This window comes from Cupressus sempervirens, chromosome 1, assembly GCF_028749045.1.
Source record: "Cupressus sempervirens isolate cs-2001-9-10 chromosome 1, ASM2874904v1, whole genome shotgun sequence".
Taxonomy (NCBI): Eukaryota; Viridiplantae; Streptophyta; class Pinopsida; order Cupressales; family Cupressaceae; genus Cupressus; species Cupressus sempervirens.
The window spans coordinates 637,439,911-637,459,131 of record NC_143118.1 but is presented as its reverse complement, the minus strand read 5'-3'; the positions used below and the strand labels follow the sequence as shown (position 1 = coordinate 637,459,131).

General features: G+C 31.2%; 1 pseudogene; it reads left to right on the top strand.

Annotated features, from left to right (window-relative positions):
* Positions 1-319: 319 nt before the first annotated feature.
* The window catches only part of LOC149579542 (putative methyltransferase PMT26), a 109,476-nt pseudogene continuing 90,574 nt past the window's right edge, over positions 320-19,221 (top strand).

The window sequence follows — 19,221 nt, the reverse complement described above, 5'->3', positions numbered from 1 at the left end:
AATTCTTTCAACCAAGCAATGAGTCTTTCTAATTCAATTTTTTTTCTATCTATTTCATTTCTTATATTTTCTTGTGTGCTTGGCAGATGTCTTGCAATTGGTTCATGTTGTGGAATTTGTTGTTCTTCTTGAGGAGGGTTTCGATTTTGAGGTTCTTGAGGGTTTTGATGTTCTTGTGAATTTTTTAATTGATTATGGATATTTCCTGATAAAAAATCAATTGAAATCCAAATAAATAAACAAATCTAAATGAAATTTTTAAAAACCCTACAAAATAATATTAAAAATCTACAAAATATATATCACTTACAGCGTCATCATGGGTGTGCTTGTGGTTTTGGATTTCGTCGACGAGGAGGCATTTTGGCAAATGGTGGTCAAAATGTTAAGTTTTCAACTCGCATATGTGTTGCTCGTTGTAGGAGTAGAACAAAATACTAATGAAAATGATGGGTTGTGGGTTTGCAATCCATCATATATACTTTTTTTGTTTTGGCAATAGTGCGTACGCACTATGGCTCCGGTTACCCAAGCCATAGTGCGTACGTGCTATAGTGTGTTTGCACTATAGTGCACACGTGCTATTTAAAATAGGAAATAAAAATACTTTTCACCTTTTTAGCACCACAACTCGGTGCATATGCCCTATAGCCACCTTGGTAGGCACTTTCGACTATCTGACAATAATGCAAGTACATTTCACACACTTGAAAATTAATAAGAATACCAAAAAATAAGATATGAAAAATCACAAATGCCAAACAATTTAATGCAACTACCTTTAAATAGCCTCTTCAATTCCTCTTTCATTATCATTCTCAAATTCTTGAATCTAAATTTGATTTGCAGAGTTTCTTAAATCTTAGTCATGGATAAGCCAATTCAGTTGAAATGCACTACAACGACTTTGCAAAAGCCCTTTTTGGGCATGATTCCTAATGATTTCCTAGCCATGGTTTGCAAGCAGGATGCCCAAGGTCTTTTTATCTACCATGCTTTATTCATGGTCCTTGGCCATGAATTCTTAAGAAATCATAAGAGGTACCATGTGTCCACAAATATTACCTCAGGCTTCCTCTCGTCTCTTCTCAACCTTGGAGGCAATCAACTAGACATTATCATGCTTCTATAGAACATTTTTAAGAAAACATTTTTAGAAGATGATGTCAATAAATTTGTATTGGTCGAGCAGGTACTAGGGTTGGGCATTGGTATCCCTTTTGCAAACATAGCAGAAAAGTGTTGAGAGCAAGGCATAGGGAGCATTGTATAGAAGCATCCCTTCCTACTCAACATGAATGAATAGCAATTAACTCAACATCAGAGGTGGGTGTGGCTTGAAAGGGATTTCCTGTGGAAGTGGTTGTTGTTGGATGATGTCAGCAAGACTGACTTCACATGGCTAGACAAGTTTAGTGACATCATCTTCTCCAACAAATTCCTCGTGGAGGGACTTGAAGACCTTTCTGATTGAAGGCTTCAAGCCCTCGGCCCCTTAGCCTACATATGCTTCCAGTCTTCCTATTCCTTGGTTACCTATTCCCTATTTCCTGAATCCTATTTCCTTAACACTTGTCTTTTGGGAAAAAAAAAATTTAAGATATTTATTTTTCCATTGGATTGGGCCTTGCCCTTTAATGTCAATTATGAAATAGTAAAACCAGGTAGATTTAGTTAGCTATTTTAAATATCTATGCTATGAATTAGTACTATGTACATTGTACACTCTAAAATATTATCAATGAAAATAATAGTTTTGGCTTCTCAAATTATTTTTCCTGTTAGTGTACAACTTTGTTTTTGGCATCTCAATACATTGTTGAAATGTTAGTCTATGACTTTGTTATAAAAAATTAATTGTTAATAGTTATAAAGTTAGAAACAAAAAAAAGGGTTTCAACAATCCCTTTATGGTTTCATATTGATTAATGATTTATAGTAAAAATTTAATCAATTGAAAATTATCCAATGACAATTTATAAATTTTTAATATGTATATGTATGTCCTTTAAATTCAAAACCTATAAAATTTGATAATATATGAATGCAAGGGCCAAGGCCATGCAAGTTATTAGTTATTAGTTATAATAGTTTTAACTATTATTAATTTATTAAAAAATATTAAATAAATTTTAAAAAGTAGTTTGTTAAAGTTAAACATATGATACATGTAACATCATGAATCATGAATCCTGAATCCTAATCAATGATCATGCAATTTAAATTGTATAAGATAATATTGAAATTTGATTTGAAAATAAAAAATTCAAATTATAACTTATATATAAATGTTCATATAAAATATTGAATATTAATTTATTTATTCATTTCTTCCTATTTTGAAATGTAAATTTATTTAAATATCACGATCATCATAATATTTTTAATTTTTTATCATATTCTGAATTAAATGAAAAATGCAATAGTTATTTAAATTTAAATTAAGTTATCACTTATCATTATCAAGTTGAATTAATTTAGCAAATATTGATTATAATCTAAATCAATTCTAATTAAGTAAAAATGCTATTGTTATTAAATCAAGTTATCATTGTCAAGCAATTAATGATCGATAATTGATAATTGATTACAATTTATAAATTATAATTTTATATTTTTAAAAATTGAATGTTTCATTAATTTTACACGTTTAATTTTATTCATCCAAATCATGGATTTTGGAAATTGTCAAGAACTTCAAATAATTGGTATGTTTGTGATCGGTTACTACACTTTGTGATTTAAGTTTTAATTTTCATTGTGCAATGATAAGATGGGGGAGAGGAACTAGTAGTCGTGAGGGCTAACTTCATCAATATGTAGCCGCTACATGGTGATGGGATATCATAAGACCTTCATATTTTTTTAGAAATGTAAAATGGACATTGAACTACCTATAGGCTACAACTAAGGTTTGAAGTTGTGACTCATCACACAACTCATTAAAATAGTGCACCTAGTGAGATGTGTCAAAAAATAACTTTCTAAACATTCAACCAAAGCTTAATCTAAAAATATCTAATAATTAAATTTAAAATTATTAATTTTTGTTAATAGAATATTGTATAAATATATGAAATGTAACATAAATATGTAACTTAAATAGACCAAATAGTTATTATTAATCAAAAATATTTGTTACATATAACTTTTATATATAACATAAAATGAAAAATACTTCAACAACAAAAAATTATTTGTTATAAAAATAACACATTATTATATAAAATACAACCTATAACCAACACAAAGGGAACATTAGTTGAACACTAAAATTTTTTGACAATCTCACACATTTCATAAGAAAATACAAAACATTTATTAGTATTCACCTTTTATATTTGTGAGAAATATTATGTTAATCTCAAATTGGTTTTGACAAGTGAGTCTTAACATACTTAAGTTATATACTTAATTCATGTCGAACTAGAAGTACATGTCGAGCACAATATGTATATATTAGACCATGTCGAGTCATAGTGAGTGCTGAGCAACTCATGTGCTAAGTCACTCAAGTGTCAAGTAGATAGTATATGACGACTAACACAGGAGCTGAGTAAACAATGTATGTCGAGCATCAGAGACTTTATATGTTGAGTAAGATAGTTTTGATATATTTTTTTGTAAAGGCACAAATAACTATGTAAACCATTTTTGAGCTAACTTAAGATTCAATTTTGATATTTTGGAGATAAGGAAAAATCTCAAGTTGGATTCCCTATGTAATTACATGTAGCCAATCGAAAAATGGGAAGGATTAAATGGCTAAATGGATGAATCTCAGCTGTAGATCCATACCTAAACCTAAGTCACTAAGTTTTCTTAAGGAGTACAAACCCTAAACTCTCTATGAGAATTGAAGGAGCGAATAGAGAAGTTTTCATGTGCAAATAGAAGCATTCATGGTGGCTTAGAAGTTATGAAGTGAAACTACATTGCAAAATCAGTTAGAGCAGAACAAAAGATAGAGAAAATGATACAATAAAAATACATCTAATCAAGAAGGATCAAGAAGACATTGTTTAGAAGTGAAAAGTTATCAAGCAAGCAAGTGCTAACTACATGATCAAAGCTGAGACATTCTAAGAGGCGATTTCTATCAAAATCTCTTAACAAAGTAGTCCTAATAGGCTGTATGAAATCCTTTAATAGGGTGCTTTCTTAATTGTGAGTTAAATTCTTTTAGCAAGGCACACTTCTAATAGGGTTTTGAAATCATCTGACAAGGTAAGACCTAACAATCTTTGTAAGCCTTTAATAAGGTAGACCTTTCACGAGGTAGATCATGTTTCATAGTCAAAACATTGTAACCTTCATTGGATACACTTTATTACTATAGTAGTGAAGATTTGTGGGTGTCATCCACACCCCATTTTTACCTTCTTATTGGAGGGTTTTTGGGTAATCATATCTGGTGTCAAATGTGTATGATTGGTTAAGCATTTACATAATTTAGATGTATACAATTTACATGTTATTTCAATTTACTCATTGAATGTATGAGGTGGATGTGTGGTGAAATTTTTATGGGTCCAAGTTTAAACTAATGATTCAACCCCCCCCCCCCCCCCCCCCCCCCACCTCAGAAGTTTACCTTTCCTATTGTAATTCCAAAAATTGGTATCAAAGCTTTATTTTTTAAAAGAGAAGATTTGTAGCTTTGAGGAAAGATCTTGAAATGGAAATCTAAAAGTTGGGAAAGATTATTGAGAATTAGGTAATTGAAATAAAACTCATTCTACATCAACTGGATAAAGTAAGAGAAGAACTAAAGAAATCTTTGAAGAGAAGGAAGGAAATTGCTATTGTGGAGAATGACACACAATACAAAGAGATAAACACTACTAAGCTATTTGCAAATGGAGACTCCAATGGATTTGATGCAATAGTTGTAGATCTAATGGAAAAAAATAGAGCCCAAGCTAAGGAAATCAAAAATCTCAAGTTAGAGCAAGAATCACAAGCTATATTGCTATGTGAGGTGACTGAACAAAAGAAGAAAGCCATAGAAGACAAAGCCGTGATTGAAGATGACAAAAGAATTTTGGCCAATAGACTAGAAGAGAAATCATCAAAAATAACCAATATTTCCAACATGCAATTGGATACTCTAAGTCAAATAATGAATGCCAACTATGAATTCAATGTCAACGACATTGAGATAACTACATTGAAGTTGTAGAATGAACAATTGTAGAGTGACCTAAAGAGAAAAAAGGAATTTTATAAAAGTTTCAACAAGGAAAATGAATCCATTAAATACTTTGAGCAACTATTGAGATCCCTTAGATGTAATAATGATACATCTGGACTAGGATACACAAGTATTGAAGTAGGAGAATCATCCAAAAGTATAGAAGAAAGGAACAACAAAGGTAAGAACTCCAAACCTACTTGTCATAATTATGGTAAGAAAGGACATACCACTAATGTATGCACAAGAAATATTGTAAATTAGAATGTCAAGCCTAAGAACATGGTTCACTACCATAAGTCCAACAAGCAAGGTCATCAAGCACATGAATGTGGAATCAGGACAATGCAAACACAAAGATTTGAAGGATATTGTTACAATTGTTAGAAGTATGGACATAGATTTTTTGAATGTAGATCCAAACTCATGTGGTCATCAAATAGGCAAGCAAAGGTAAGCAACAATGGAAACTCTTATAACTAGGATTATAATACAACATATAGATGTCATTATTGCCAAGAATATGGACATGTTCCTAAGAATTGTACTAGAACACACTTCATTGGTAACTACAAAAGGTGGTTAAGTCAGACCACATGTTTTATCTATTTGAAGACTGGTCACATAAGTAGGTATTATCCAACTAGGTCAAAGGCACCAAGTTGTGAATTTGATAAAGGAAAAGGCAAGGTAGATGTTGAACACATCAGAGATGAGATGAATAAAACATGGAAAGAGAAAGATGATTGCAGTATATCAAATGGAGAAGGGATCACTTCACCCAATGGGTCAGGTGATCACACCTCATCAAACTAGGCAATCAAGAGGTATGTGGGATTGATATTTAAAGGTTATATCATAGATCAGTTCCAAAATGACTTAGTACTAAAAAGATTACATTAGCATGAACAAAGATACAAAATGTTGTTAGAAATCCAAGATGAATCTTTAAGTTTTTCATATTGTTGCCAAGCATGAAATATTTCTTATGTGTGTCGAGTGAGTGAAATTCTAGAAGATGTCGAGCTTGTAGTGGTTGGCGAGTGATTAAAATGCCAATGGATGCCAAGTGACTTGAAACTAGTTGATGTTGAGCTTACAACTATGTAAGCACTTAGCATTTATTGCAAGGTTTTCAAAGGGTATTTGATCAATTTTAGCTCATTTTTCATCATTTTAGCTTCAAGAAAAAGTGACTAGAGCAGAAGGAGGTTTGGAAATTTATTCCACTCAATTGAAGAATATTTGATCAGTGATTCTATACCATTTCATTAGATCATGTAAGGTATTTATCAAGAGCTGAGCTATGCAGTTTAAATTTTGTAAACCCTAGTTTTACATTATGGCATCTAGTTTGACGAATGTAGAGGGGAACTAAGTTTTCAATGTATAGTTAGTGAGTAATGAGGTAAAGCAACCCATTTTCAAAGCTATTCTTCATATTGCATATAAGCAAGACCCTTCTAGTCAATTATCAATGATTCCACCATATGTGATAATGGTACAAGATGTAAGGAAATGCTACAACTATAAGATAGGAAGCATTGGTGATATGGAGATTAGGGAATCATACAAAAAAACTCTATGATAATGGTGTTTTGAAGGAAGAGTTCAAAATTTTTGAGAGGAAAGGATTAACATGAGCCCTATATTTTTGAATATATTCAAGACAGAGTGGATAAGGATGGTATTGTAAAGAAAGATCACACATATGATCTAGCAGAGCTACAATTGCAACAATTGATGGAGAACCTTGGATCAATTAGAAAAACAAAGAGTGCACAATGCAAATTTGGTTCCATATTGATTTTTATCTTCTTTTGTATACAAAACACATTTCCCTCATTTGTTACTATGGGATGGAAAACCAATAGAATAGTAGTAGTACAAATTGTTGAGTACATTGAGCAATTAGGAGAGAATTTTGAATCTTTGATAAAAATTTATTTTGAAGACTTTAAGAAGTCAACAAAGGAAAGATTGAGAATACTAGTATCATTAGTTGAGAAAAATTATGATGATGTATGTTTTCTTGTGGATGTGTATTATAATTATGTACAAGCTGCTACACCAAGGGTTAGATGGTTGAGACCCTTAGGTTATGAAATAAATGTGGATGAATCCTCTGCAACTATAACAACTTTATTGGCAAAAGAGGTAGATAAAACTACAAAGGTATTTGAAAACTATGAGATGGTAAAGTCCAAAATTACCATGGAATTGAAGACTACCTCCACCATGAATAAAAAGGAGAAAATAGTGAAGAAATTGAAAGCTAAGTTTGGAGAGGGTGTTGAAGAGGAGGAAGAAGAAGTAGAAGAAGAGGATGAAGAGGAAGAAGAAACTCAAGCACAAGCACCACTTGCATTAAATAAGGGTATGAGAGAAGACCAAGAAGAGGAGGAGACTAAATGTGCTAAGGGAGAAGGAGCCAAGGAAGCACCTACTCCTGTTGAGTCAAAGAAAAGGAAGGCTAAGACTCAACTAGTGACTAAAGCTAAGAAGATAGCTAAGCTAAGTCAACCCAAGCCTACTGCACCTACTACAAGAGCTAGTACATGTGCATCAACCCAAAAGGCCAAGGAAAAGACAAAACAAGAAGAACAAGGAGGCCAAGAGCAGAAGAGATCAAGAAGAAAGTATGTGGCACAAATAGATTTTGATAAAGAGAAAACAAAGTTAGATGACAAAAACCAATTTAAGGTAGTAAGTCATAATCCTTTGTCAAATTTTGAAAATATGTGTGAAAATGTTAAGAATAGTGCAAACCTATTAGGATTTACACATGTTGATTTTTATAATTTGGGTAAAGTAGAGAAAAATTAAGTGGAGGAGGCCATATATGCCATGATGGAAAAATTTAAGACAACTCCACTAGAGATTGCCAACTCAATGCCAAAGAGTCTATATGACAGAGTTGAACAGAAATAGAACTATTCTCTAGACTTAGAGAAAAAAATTAGAGAAACATCTCTATCCCAAGTAATACCTAAACTAACTAAGGCACAGATTGCTAAGGCTGTAAAGAAATATGCAAATAGCTTTACACCTAAATATAGAGCCTTTAGCATCTTGCAAAACAATATTGAGGATGTTGTTAAGAAGTCCACATAGATGTGGAAGCTCACTTATGGGTTGACTATAGTTAAAGAAGGAGAACAAGCACCCATTGAAGTGAAAGATGATGAAGAGGATGATGAAAAAGCTGACACTATTGGAGGAGGAATAGAAAAGCAAGAAGGTGACAAGGCAACAACTAAGGAAGAGTAGCAAGAAGAATAGAGTGTGTAAGACACACAATTACTGAGTGTCATTCCTCCACACGTAACAAGAAAGATAGTTGACACAATAAATGTCAAGGATGTTTCTAATCTATCAACTTAGAACATCAATCCCCTTACTGAAGATGATTTGAAGAAGATATTAGATTAGTCTACATTGTAGGACAAACTTTGTAATAATCCTATTTTGGTTAGTGTTGATGAGCTACAAAAGTCAGTGACTGATGTTTCAAGGGAAAAAGTGAATCCACAAGAACCACCTTCTATCATCCCTCTAGTCACTAATGTACAACCTTTGGTCAAAATTCCAAAAGATACATCCAACAAGGTTGATAAAATTGCTGAGATTGATACTGTAGAGAAGAGCATAGTGGAAACACAAGTTTCTATTGCAGAAATAGGTCAGATAGACTTATTTGCACCTATGGCACAAGGACAAGGTATAAGTCTATTCATTGTGGCAAAATAGGGTATGTCTAAAGAGAGTGAGATGACACCACAACTAAAAGAGAAAACTACCATCCATGCCCTAGTAACCTTACCAGTACCTGGTATTCCATCAAGTTATACTCTTCAAAAGCCAAGCATAGATGCCACACCATTGCAAATCTCAGTGCCAAGCCCGAATTCATCAAAGGCTAAAGAAATAATTCAATATGGAGATGTGAGCCTTGATGAAGAGATCATTTTACCTAAGTATGATTATGACACCATGACTATAGAACAAATGGGCATATTGTAGTAAGCCCTAGAAAGGAAAAAGCATCAAGAAATGCTTAAAAGGGAGCATAGGCAAAAGCAAGCCCTACAAGATATTAAAGACATCTTTTTACGTGCATTTAGTTTGCCAACTCCAGATGAGACCAGGCCACTAATGGAACAATTGATAGATATAGTGGAAAAGGTTGATAATGAAGACCTAGATACTAATGCTAAATTGTTAGAATGGTCAGAAAAGAAGTTCCAAAATAAAGTGAATGAGAAAATTTTAGGTGATATAGCACTAACATAAGTTTCATTAGCAACTAAGGTTGAGGATGTGAAGAAAGCACTTGAGAACATATTCTCACTATACACTAAATTTTACAATCCATCACTCTTCACCCAAGAGACTAAAAGTCACATTTTGAGTTTGGAGAGCATAATTACTACATCAAGTGAAAAAATACCAATGAATCCAACTCAGAGTGAAAAGCATTTTAGAACATTGCTTCAAAAATAGAGTCAGTTAGTTATATTGACAAAATATGAGGCCAACATAAGGGCCAAATTGACTACCATCCAAGCAACTCTTAGGCCACATATGGAAATTTTGCACAAGGAGCTAAGCTATGTCAAAACCTTAATGAAGAAAGACCCAAATCTTTCTACCTTAGATGGTCTAGTCTACCTTGCTACCGAGCTAGCAATCCAAATCAAGTCATTAGATGTAGCATGTGAGAACTGGGATGCAACTCTTAAGATGATATTGGATGTCCATAAATCTTTTCTAGGTAAACATAAAGTAAGTGTATGGCTCCATTTGACATAAGTGTCAAAAAAGGGGAGAATAAGAAAAAGGGGGAGAGATAAGATAAAATAGGAGATATACTTTTGGAGGAGAAATGCAAAAATGCAACAAAGCAAAGAAGGATAATGAGATAAAAGAATGGGGGAGATATTACTTTTGGGAGTAATAAAGAATAATAATTTTGGGGAGATATAAGGAGAGTAAGAAAGAGCAAGGAAGTATGAAATGAAAGATTATCAGCAAAAATAGTGCATGAAGTCAAAGTGTATTAGTAGACACACATTTACTCAATAGGAGCACAAAATTTTGGTTATAGAATAGACATATTAACTTGGGGGGAGTTATAAAATTTTGAGGTATATAAGTGATTACAAAACTTTGAAATTTTGAAGTTTTGTATATAAGCCAAGTTGAGATATGTTATGATGGTAAGATCAAGGATGATAATGCATACTCAAGTGTTTTTGACACTCATGTTAAAGGGGGAGATTGTTGATCTCAAATTGGTTTTGACAAGTGAGTGTCAACACACTTAAGTTATTTACTTAGTTCATGTCGAACTAATAGTACATGTCAAGCACAACATGTATATATTAGACCATGTCGACTCATAGTGAGTGCCAAGTCAATCATGTGCTGAGTCACTCAAGTGTCGAGAAGATAGTATATGATGAGTGACACAAGAGCCAAGTAAATAGTGTATGCCGAGCATCAGAGACTTTAGATGCCGAGTAAGACAATTTTGATATATTTGTTTCTAAAGGCATAAACAACTATGTAAACCATTTTTGAGCCGATGTAAGATTGAATTTTGATATTTTGGAGATAAGAACAAATCTCAAGTCGGATTCCCTATGCAATTATAGAAGCCAATCAAAAAATGGGAATGATTAAGCAAAAAAATGGATGAATCTCAGCTATAGATTCATACCTAACCCTAAGTCACTAAGTTTTCTTAAGGAGGACAAATCCTAAACTCTCTATGAGAATTGAATGGGTGAAGAGAGAAGTTTTCATGCACAAACAAAAGCATTCATGGTGTCTTAGAAGTTATGAAGTGAAACTACATTATAGAATCAGTTAGAGTAGAATAAAGGATAGAGAAGAGGATACAACAAAAAGACATTTGATCATGAAGGATCAAGAAGACATTGTTTAGAGGGGATCCATTATCAAGCAAGCAAGTGCTAACCACATGATCAAAGTTGAGACATTCTAACAGGTGATTTTAGCCAAAATCTCTTAACAGAGTAGTCCTAACAGGTTGTATGAAATCCTTTAACATGGTGCTTACTTAATTGTGAGTTAAATTCTTTTAGCAAGGCACACTTCTAACAGGGTGTTGGAATTCTCTAACAAGGTGAGACCTAACAGTCTTTGTAAGCCTTTAATAGCACAAACTTTTCACAGGGTAGATCATGTTTCATGGTCAAAACTTTGTAATCTTCATTGGATACACTTTATTACTATAGTAGTGAAGATTTGTGGGTGTTATCTCCACCCTAGTTTTACCTTCTTATTGGAGGGTTTTTGGATAATCATATCTAGTTTCAAATGTGTATGATTTCTTATGTGTTTTACATGATTCAGATGTGTATGCTTTACATGTTAGTTTAGTTTACTCATTGAATGTATGAGATGGATGTGTGGTGAAAGTTTTATGGGTCCAAGTTTAAACTACTTATTCACCCCCCACCTACCCCCAAAATTTTACCTTTCCTATTGTAATTCCAACATATTATTGATATGATTTACTCTATGCATATACATTGCTACCCCAATAGTTGTACACATAAGAATAGCAAATTTGTACACTATTACTAAGATATCAATATTTATTTAATTGAGCGTATTATTTTTTGAGTGACACATATATCAAATAGCTATGATATTTTTATTTTTATTTGAGACAATATTTAATTTATTTTTTCTATAACATTTATAAGTTTTCACGTGTTCAAGTATTGGTATTTTTTTATCAATGTTTGGATTTTTTTATATGTACAAATAGTTCAATTAATTAAAATATATAGTATAATAGCAAAAATGTGTTTGAAAATTGGACTTTATGTTCATGATAGGGTGATCATAATTAGTTCATGTCATAGGCTATAGAACTATAGACATCATTTTTTTTAACTGTTGATAAAACTATTGAACATCAACCAATCAATTTTCATAATTTTTCTTCTACATACCAAATTTTAATATTTGATAAAGTAAAATGCACAATTTTTAAGTTTTGCAATTTCTAAAACTATTTATCTTTAATTTGATTTGTTAAAACAAATGGAATGATAAGAGCAGATTTCAAGGAAAACTAAAAGATTATAACCTTAACAAAGTTAAATAAAATTTTGATAATTTGTGTCAATTTTTTATTTCATACCTATCTTGTCACCTAACTCTTTTTCATTATGAAATATTTTAAATGATGAAGAATAGTTTATAAACAATTATCACATGCACTTTTTCAATAAATATTAATAATTTATAGATAATTAAACTATATTAAATTTTAATTTTGAAACTAATTGATAAATAGAATAAAAATATAGCATTTGTAATTATATTTTTAAATTTTAATTACTTTATTTAAATTAAACTATTGTCATTATTATTTCATATCTTGCATCAATTTTATTTTATAAAATTTAATATATCTTTATTGAATTTTTCATATCATCTTTATAATAAAAAGTTTATGATAGAAAAGAAAATCATTTCTATAATAGACAAGAAAATCCTTTATTTATATTATATTATAACTATTATAATTATTATTATAAATTATATTATATATATAATATTTTATATAAATAATATAAAAAATAAAATAATAACAATTAATAACAATTTATTTCACAATATTTTTCTCTATATTAATTAATGTGTTATTTAAATTCTTTTTATGTTAATATTTTTTTAAATCAATTTTTTTACTAATTCTATAATTTTTTTTGGCATGAACTTAGTTGCTATGAAACCTTGTTCAAATAATTAATATTAGTTATGCAAAAGGTTTAAGTTTTAATGATTCACAATTTGATATGGACCATTTAATGAATGATAGATCAATGACTACAGTTCTATCTCCGACCAAATTTTTAAAAGATCAAAGTTAAATTCTATTTCTACCTGAAATCAAGACACATGTAGTCAAAGATTCTTTCTTATAAGTTATAGTTATGTCTAACTCTCAACTATTGACCGTTGACTAAAAGAAAGATTGATGGCCCAAGATGAATTTTGAGCTGATTTGGATAATGTTTTCCCATGTGCCTAGATTCATCCAGAATTGTGACACATGTCCAATCATTGCAAAGGTCAATTAACTATCAGGACTTGGTTAATATTAATAATAATTATGTTTAGTCTTTAAAAAAAGTTATTACTTAATCCCAACTCTGTGATTCCACGATTGTTAAGTAAAAGAGAGATCAACAGCCCAAGATGAATTTTGAATAAATTTTGGAAATGTTATTGCTATTGTCAAGAAACATCTAGAATCGTGACACATGTCCTTGACAAATGTCACGATTTTGGATGACTCTTGACAACAATAATAGCATTCTACAAATTGACCCAGAAATCATATTGATTATTAAGTTTGATTTTTATTTATTTATTTATTTAAAATAAAAAAAAATTCAAAATTCAAATGCATACTAATGGAATAAATTTTTACTTTTTATTATTATAGTTATGTACATTATTGAAATTTGAGTCTTTATGTCGTTTACATGTACATTGTACATAGTATTAGTAAAGTACCTAAAATCATTAATTACTTAATACTTATGTTTTAACATTTAACTATTTACCTTTTATGTTTTTAGAGTATGAAGTTCAAATTTCTCCAGGTCAAGAGTCTGATATGATAGGGTTTTCAAATTTTAACTTTTCAAAGACTGACTGAATTCCATTTTGTATTCTGAAAACTGAAAGTGTGAAACTTGAGTATCATAGGACAATACCAATTATCTGAGTTTCTACTAGCACCAGTATTGTCAAATCTCGATTGTTGATTATGGGTATTTAAATTTAAAAAAAAAAAAATCATTGTAATTTGCAGTAATAGAAATCTTGATTTTTATTGTCTTAGGTTTACACTTTACAATTTTTTAAATAGGGCTAGAAGAAGAGTTTTGTGTAATAACTAGTAGTAGGCATGGATAAAACAAAGTCAAAAATCTCCAGTACAAGTGCAAGCATAAAGGAAAAGAAAGATATTATAGAACTTAGGCAAGTGCTACAAACCCCAGGTTTCGCCAACGGATGTCATGATATTTTTTTATCCTATTATCCATGGAGATTTAGGAAACATGGGAATTAAAAATTTATTGTTTAATAAGTGGAAAGATCCACAAAAGGGGAGAAATTATTACAAATATAACAATAGTATTCATACACATACAAATAAACTAGCTACTTTGGTTACTAGATTAGCAAACCTCATTGTACCCAAACTATTCCCTTGCCTTGAAATTGTAATGTTATGTGCTTAAAATTATGATGGAAATAGAAAGGCAATTGTAAACCAAAACACTCAGGAGGAAATTTTATCCATAACTACGAGTGAATTTTTCACTTTTTTAGACCTAGGGCTAGTGTTTAAACTGGAAAACTTTAATGAGCACACTAACTTGGATAAACTAGCACAGGCTTATGACAATCTAGAAAGATTTTTTCAAGATTCATATATTAAGGGTTTAGTAAACTTAGATTTGTCCACTAGTGTTACTATTACACTAGGCATAGACCATAAGCCTCCTTATCAGTATGATATTTTTGTGCCATGGGTTCTAAATACTATTTCTTCATTATCATTTTGACTGGGATTGGATAGTAACAAGGAAGTGGGGGCTAGTGTTCTATAAATGATTCATAATATCCATTGTCAAGGTTAGTTAGTTGAGAAGGTAGATATAAGATATAATTTTGTTCATCACATTATTGAATCTATGCAACAACAATTACTAATTATTTAAAAAAGTACAACTATAGGCAAGACAAATACATTTAGGTTCACAAGTTACTTGTGCTACCTTCTTTTAGCAAATCATCACCCAATATTTGAGACAGAGAACAACAAGCTTGATATTGAGGTCAATAAGTTTGATGAGAAAACCTAGAAGAAATTAAAGACTCCAAGTCTAGTATATGAGTGGACACATAAGATGAGGATGACTACTAACAATAATAGCTACAACCATTTTATAGACTTCTTTTGAGCACCTATTTAGCAAAAAATTATAGGCATTTTGATGCCTAGATTGCCTATGTCTTGTAAAGATTGCATTCAACTGGGAAGTCAAATTCAATTGGCTAACTAGTTCTTCATGGAAGAGTACACTATCTTAAAATTTTACAGTTCAATAGTTGAATCATGTAAACTTTCAATGCATGTTATAGAAATGATTTTTGCACTAGAATATGTATGCCAGATGGAGAGTATAGGTGAGCTTTTCACTAGATAAGAAAAGAAAATGATATTTCCTTCCTTTCCTTTCACAATTAGAGGCCTCGCATTTGAGAGAAAGGCTTTCAAAATGGAAAATGAATTGGTAACTTTTTTTGGCTTTGATTTTGTCAGTCACTAAAATTATGATCCACTAAACATAATAAAAATAAGACTTATTGTCAATGGGAACTCTATGAACAAATATCAACATCAAGAGATGCCATTGATAGAAAAGTTTTAAAATAAGGATTTGTGGGATGAGGTTAAGAAAGAGATGGAGAAACATGCAACAGAGAATAATATTTCAATGCAAGAATTGTCATCCCAAATTATGACATTACACATATTAGAGTCACAAAAATTAAAGCCTTTGACATATATAAATTTTTACAAGAAAGCATCTCAACCTTCTAAGAGGTCTATGCTGAAAGCAATTAAAGAAGCATGCACATCTAAATTATGGTGTCAAACCAAGATGAATAAGTTTTAGAAAATGAGGCCAAATTTGGATGAACCTATGACATTAGTAGGTTTTGAGGAAATTGAGGAGGATGAACTTTTTAGTAATTATTGGAATAAAGAGCATCCAATTGTACTACATGATTTTGGCAGTTGCAATGATAGTGATATTTAAAGATAGAAGGATCTCAAGTCTGATAGAGACATTCAAGGTATTCAAGATTTTGAGTCAAACAAGTGAAAACATATTATTAATCTTCAAATGAGTGATTCTATCAAACAGTCATATACTAAATGGGCAACTATGATAGAAAAAATGGGTTATGTAGGTATAGGGCCCATTGGTGAAAGTGGTGAAGGGATTTAGAATCTAGTTCCAATACTAGACCCACCCAAAAGAGGAAGTAAATCAATCATTAGAATCTTTGATGAGATTGAAGATGATTCATCAGAAAGTGCAAAAAAAATTATACTTTTTCTTCTGAAGGTCATCCCAACACATTATTTGTTAAATCTTCAAATCTAGTTGTAGTTGATCCCACTGGCATTGGCACTGGCACTATCATGGATGAACCTTGTGCAAAAAATCAAAAATTTATGACAATTACAATGAAAGCAATGTCAATAGTTACTTCACCAATGTATGCACCAATAGCTTCTATAAAAACCCTAAAAATAGTCCTAAAATGCTAGGATTTGGAATGGGCCATCTACAGTATGTTGGCAATCCTCAAAATACAATTTTAGGTGGAGTAAGTTTAACTGGAGTTAGAGGAGCATACAAAAATACAAAAAATAATTTACCTTTCAAACACTCAATTGTGTTAGCAAGCCTAGATTTTAGTTTGAAGGAGTTTGCATCAAATTTTGATCAGACAAGAAAAAGAAATAGGAAAATTATGAAGATCTTGAAAAGTGATGTAGTTGTTAAATGTCAGGGATTTACTAATAGTATATTTCCAACATATGATCCAAACACCAAAATGATGAACTCCATGGCTATTATGCCCCTAGCTAAAGATAATAACCCACCAAAAAATGTAATCAATTGTAATGATGTACAAGTTAGTAGTCTTCAAATGGATTTGTTAAAAGTGAAAAATATTGACAAAATCAATATATCAAAAGAGAGCAACAAAATGGTCTACTCTACACTTTTGAAAGTGGAGAAGGAAAAAAAAGGATTATAAAGAAAATAGAAAAGTTATAAGTACACCTTGATAATGTGAAGGCCAAGGAGAAAGTAGCATACAATAGGTTCAGAGAATTACAAAACAGGATAATTAATTCTTCTCCTACAGAGGCAATTGTCTAGCAAGAAAAGATGAATGAACAACTAAAAATTTTGACTAAAGAATTGGATGAGTGCAAAAAAAAATTTAGCATGAAAAATCCTCTACTACGCATTTGTTCAAGTCTATAGAGAGTAGTGCACAGGTCAACAATAAATTAAAAATTGACCTAGACTCTACTATCAAGGAAAATAATAATTTGAAGATTGAATTGGAGAATGAAAAGAAAAAGGAGAAGTCTAAGGCAAGGATAATTGATAATTTGCAAAAGGAATTGGGGAATGAGAAGAAAAAAGAGGATTCTAGTGCAAACACAATCCACAATTTGAAGAAGCAATTGGAGAATATGAAGAAAAAAGAGGATTCAACTGCAAAAACAATCCTTGATTTGAAGAAGGAATTAAAGAATGCAAAGAAAAAAAAGTCTAGTGCTACTAGAAATAGTAACACAATCCACCATATGAAGAAGGAATTAGAGAATGCAAAAAAGAAAGAGTCAACTGCAAAGAAAATCCTAGATTTGAAGAAGAAATTGGAGAACGTGAAGAAAGAGGATTCTACTCAAACACTCTATGATTTGAAGAAGGAATTGGACAATGCAAAGAAAAATGAGTCCACTGTGAAGGCTATCCATGATTTGAAAAGGGAACTCAAAGATGAGAAGAAAAAAGAGGTAGCTACTACAATCTAAGATTTAAATGAGAAATTGGAGGATGAGAGGAAGAGAGCAACTAATTGGCAAGGGAAACTAGAGGAAATACAAAAAAAGAGTGAAATAGAGATGTCTGAAATGAAGTAAAAGATGGAGAATGTAATTGCACAAAATATAACATCTTTTGAAGATCATCATGTCAAGGATACTATAATAAACATGGTTAAGCTTATCGAATAAGAAAATTGGGACAAAATAATGAAGAATTGTGATAGTTTTTTTGAATGGCTTGATTTAAATAGCAATTTCAAACTTGTCTTTGAAAATTTTAAAAAAATATGTTGAAGGTAAAAGATGTATCTTCACCAATTCCTTAAAAAATCTTGCTAAAATTTTTTTGAATAAAGTATAGATATCCAATGAGAGGGATTTGGCAAACCAAGGAATAAACAACTACTTGTATGCCTCTGTAATGACCTTTGTTGTCTGTCACAATTGTGAACAAGCAATGGAAATAGATGAATCTCTCAAATCTACTTCTAGAGACTTGATAAAGATGAATCACAACATACTGAACTTGCTAAATGTTGGATTACCAAATCCAGCTTACTCAAATAGAAAATTTATTGGAAAAGAAGATTACATGAAAAAGTTGTAGAACACCATGAATTCTAATTTAGGCAACTTGCTTGAGGAAACCACTCCAGAAAGAATTGCAAGTTGCATCAAACCACTATCAGCAATGAATACAATTATAGATAAATTCCTTGATTCATGTAAAAATATCTCTTTAAAGTATTCATTTTTGATGAGGTTACAACTATTTAGCTACAACCTCAAAAAAAATAGAGCTTCCAAATGATGTAGAATGGAGTGCCCTAAAGAACATCATTGAAGTTGGGGTCATCTTCTCAAACTATTATTGTTGCCATTAGTGATAGGCATAGCTAATAGCTCTAAGAAGTAACAACTTAGTAAGTGATAATACTATAATTTTTTTGTTACTTATTGCTCTTTAATTTCAAATTTTGGATTTAATTTCAACTTTGTTTAATGATAATTGTTACAAGAATCAAGACCCAGCATATCAAGATAGTTGGACAGCTAGGCACTGGCATACTATTACTACACTGAGTAGATGGAAAAAAATTCCCTACTCCTACTTGAAAAAATATCCCTCTTTTTTGACATTTGTTTCTCCAAATGTTGAGAGTCTTGTCATAAGGGAAACTATCTACCTCATACCTAGAATTATAGAGCCTCAAACAATTATCCAAATTATTTTCTAATTTGTTTCTAACCTTTGACTTTAGGAAGCTCAAAGTAATGAAAACTCATTCATCCTCCACTGAACCCAATATCATTGTCA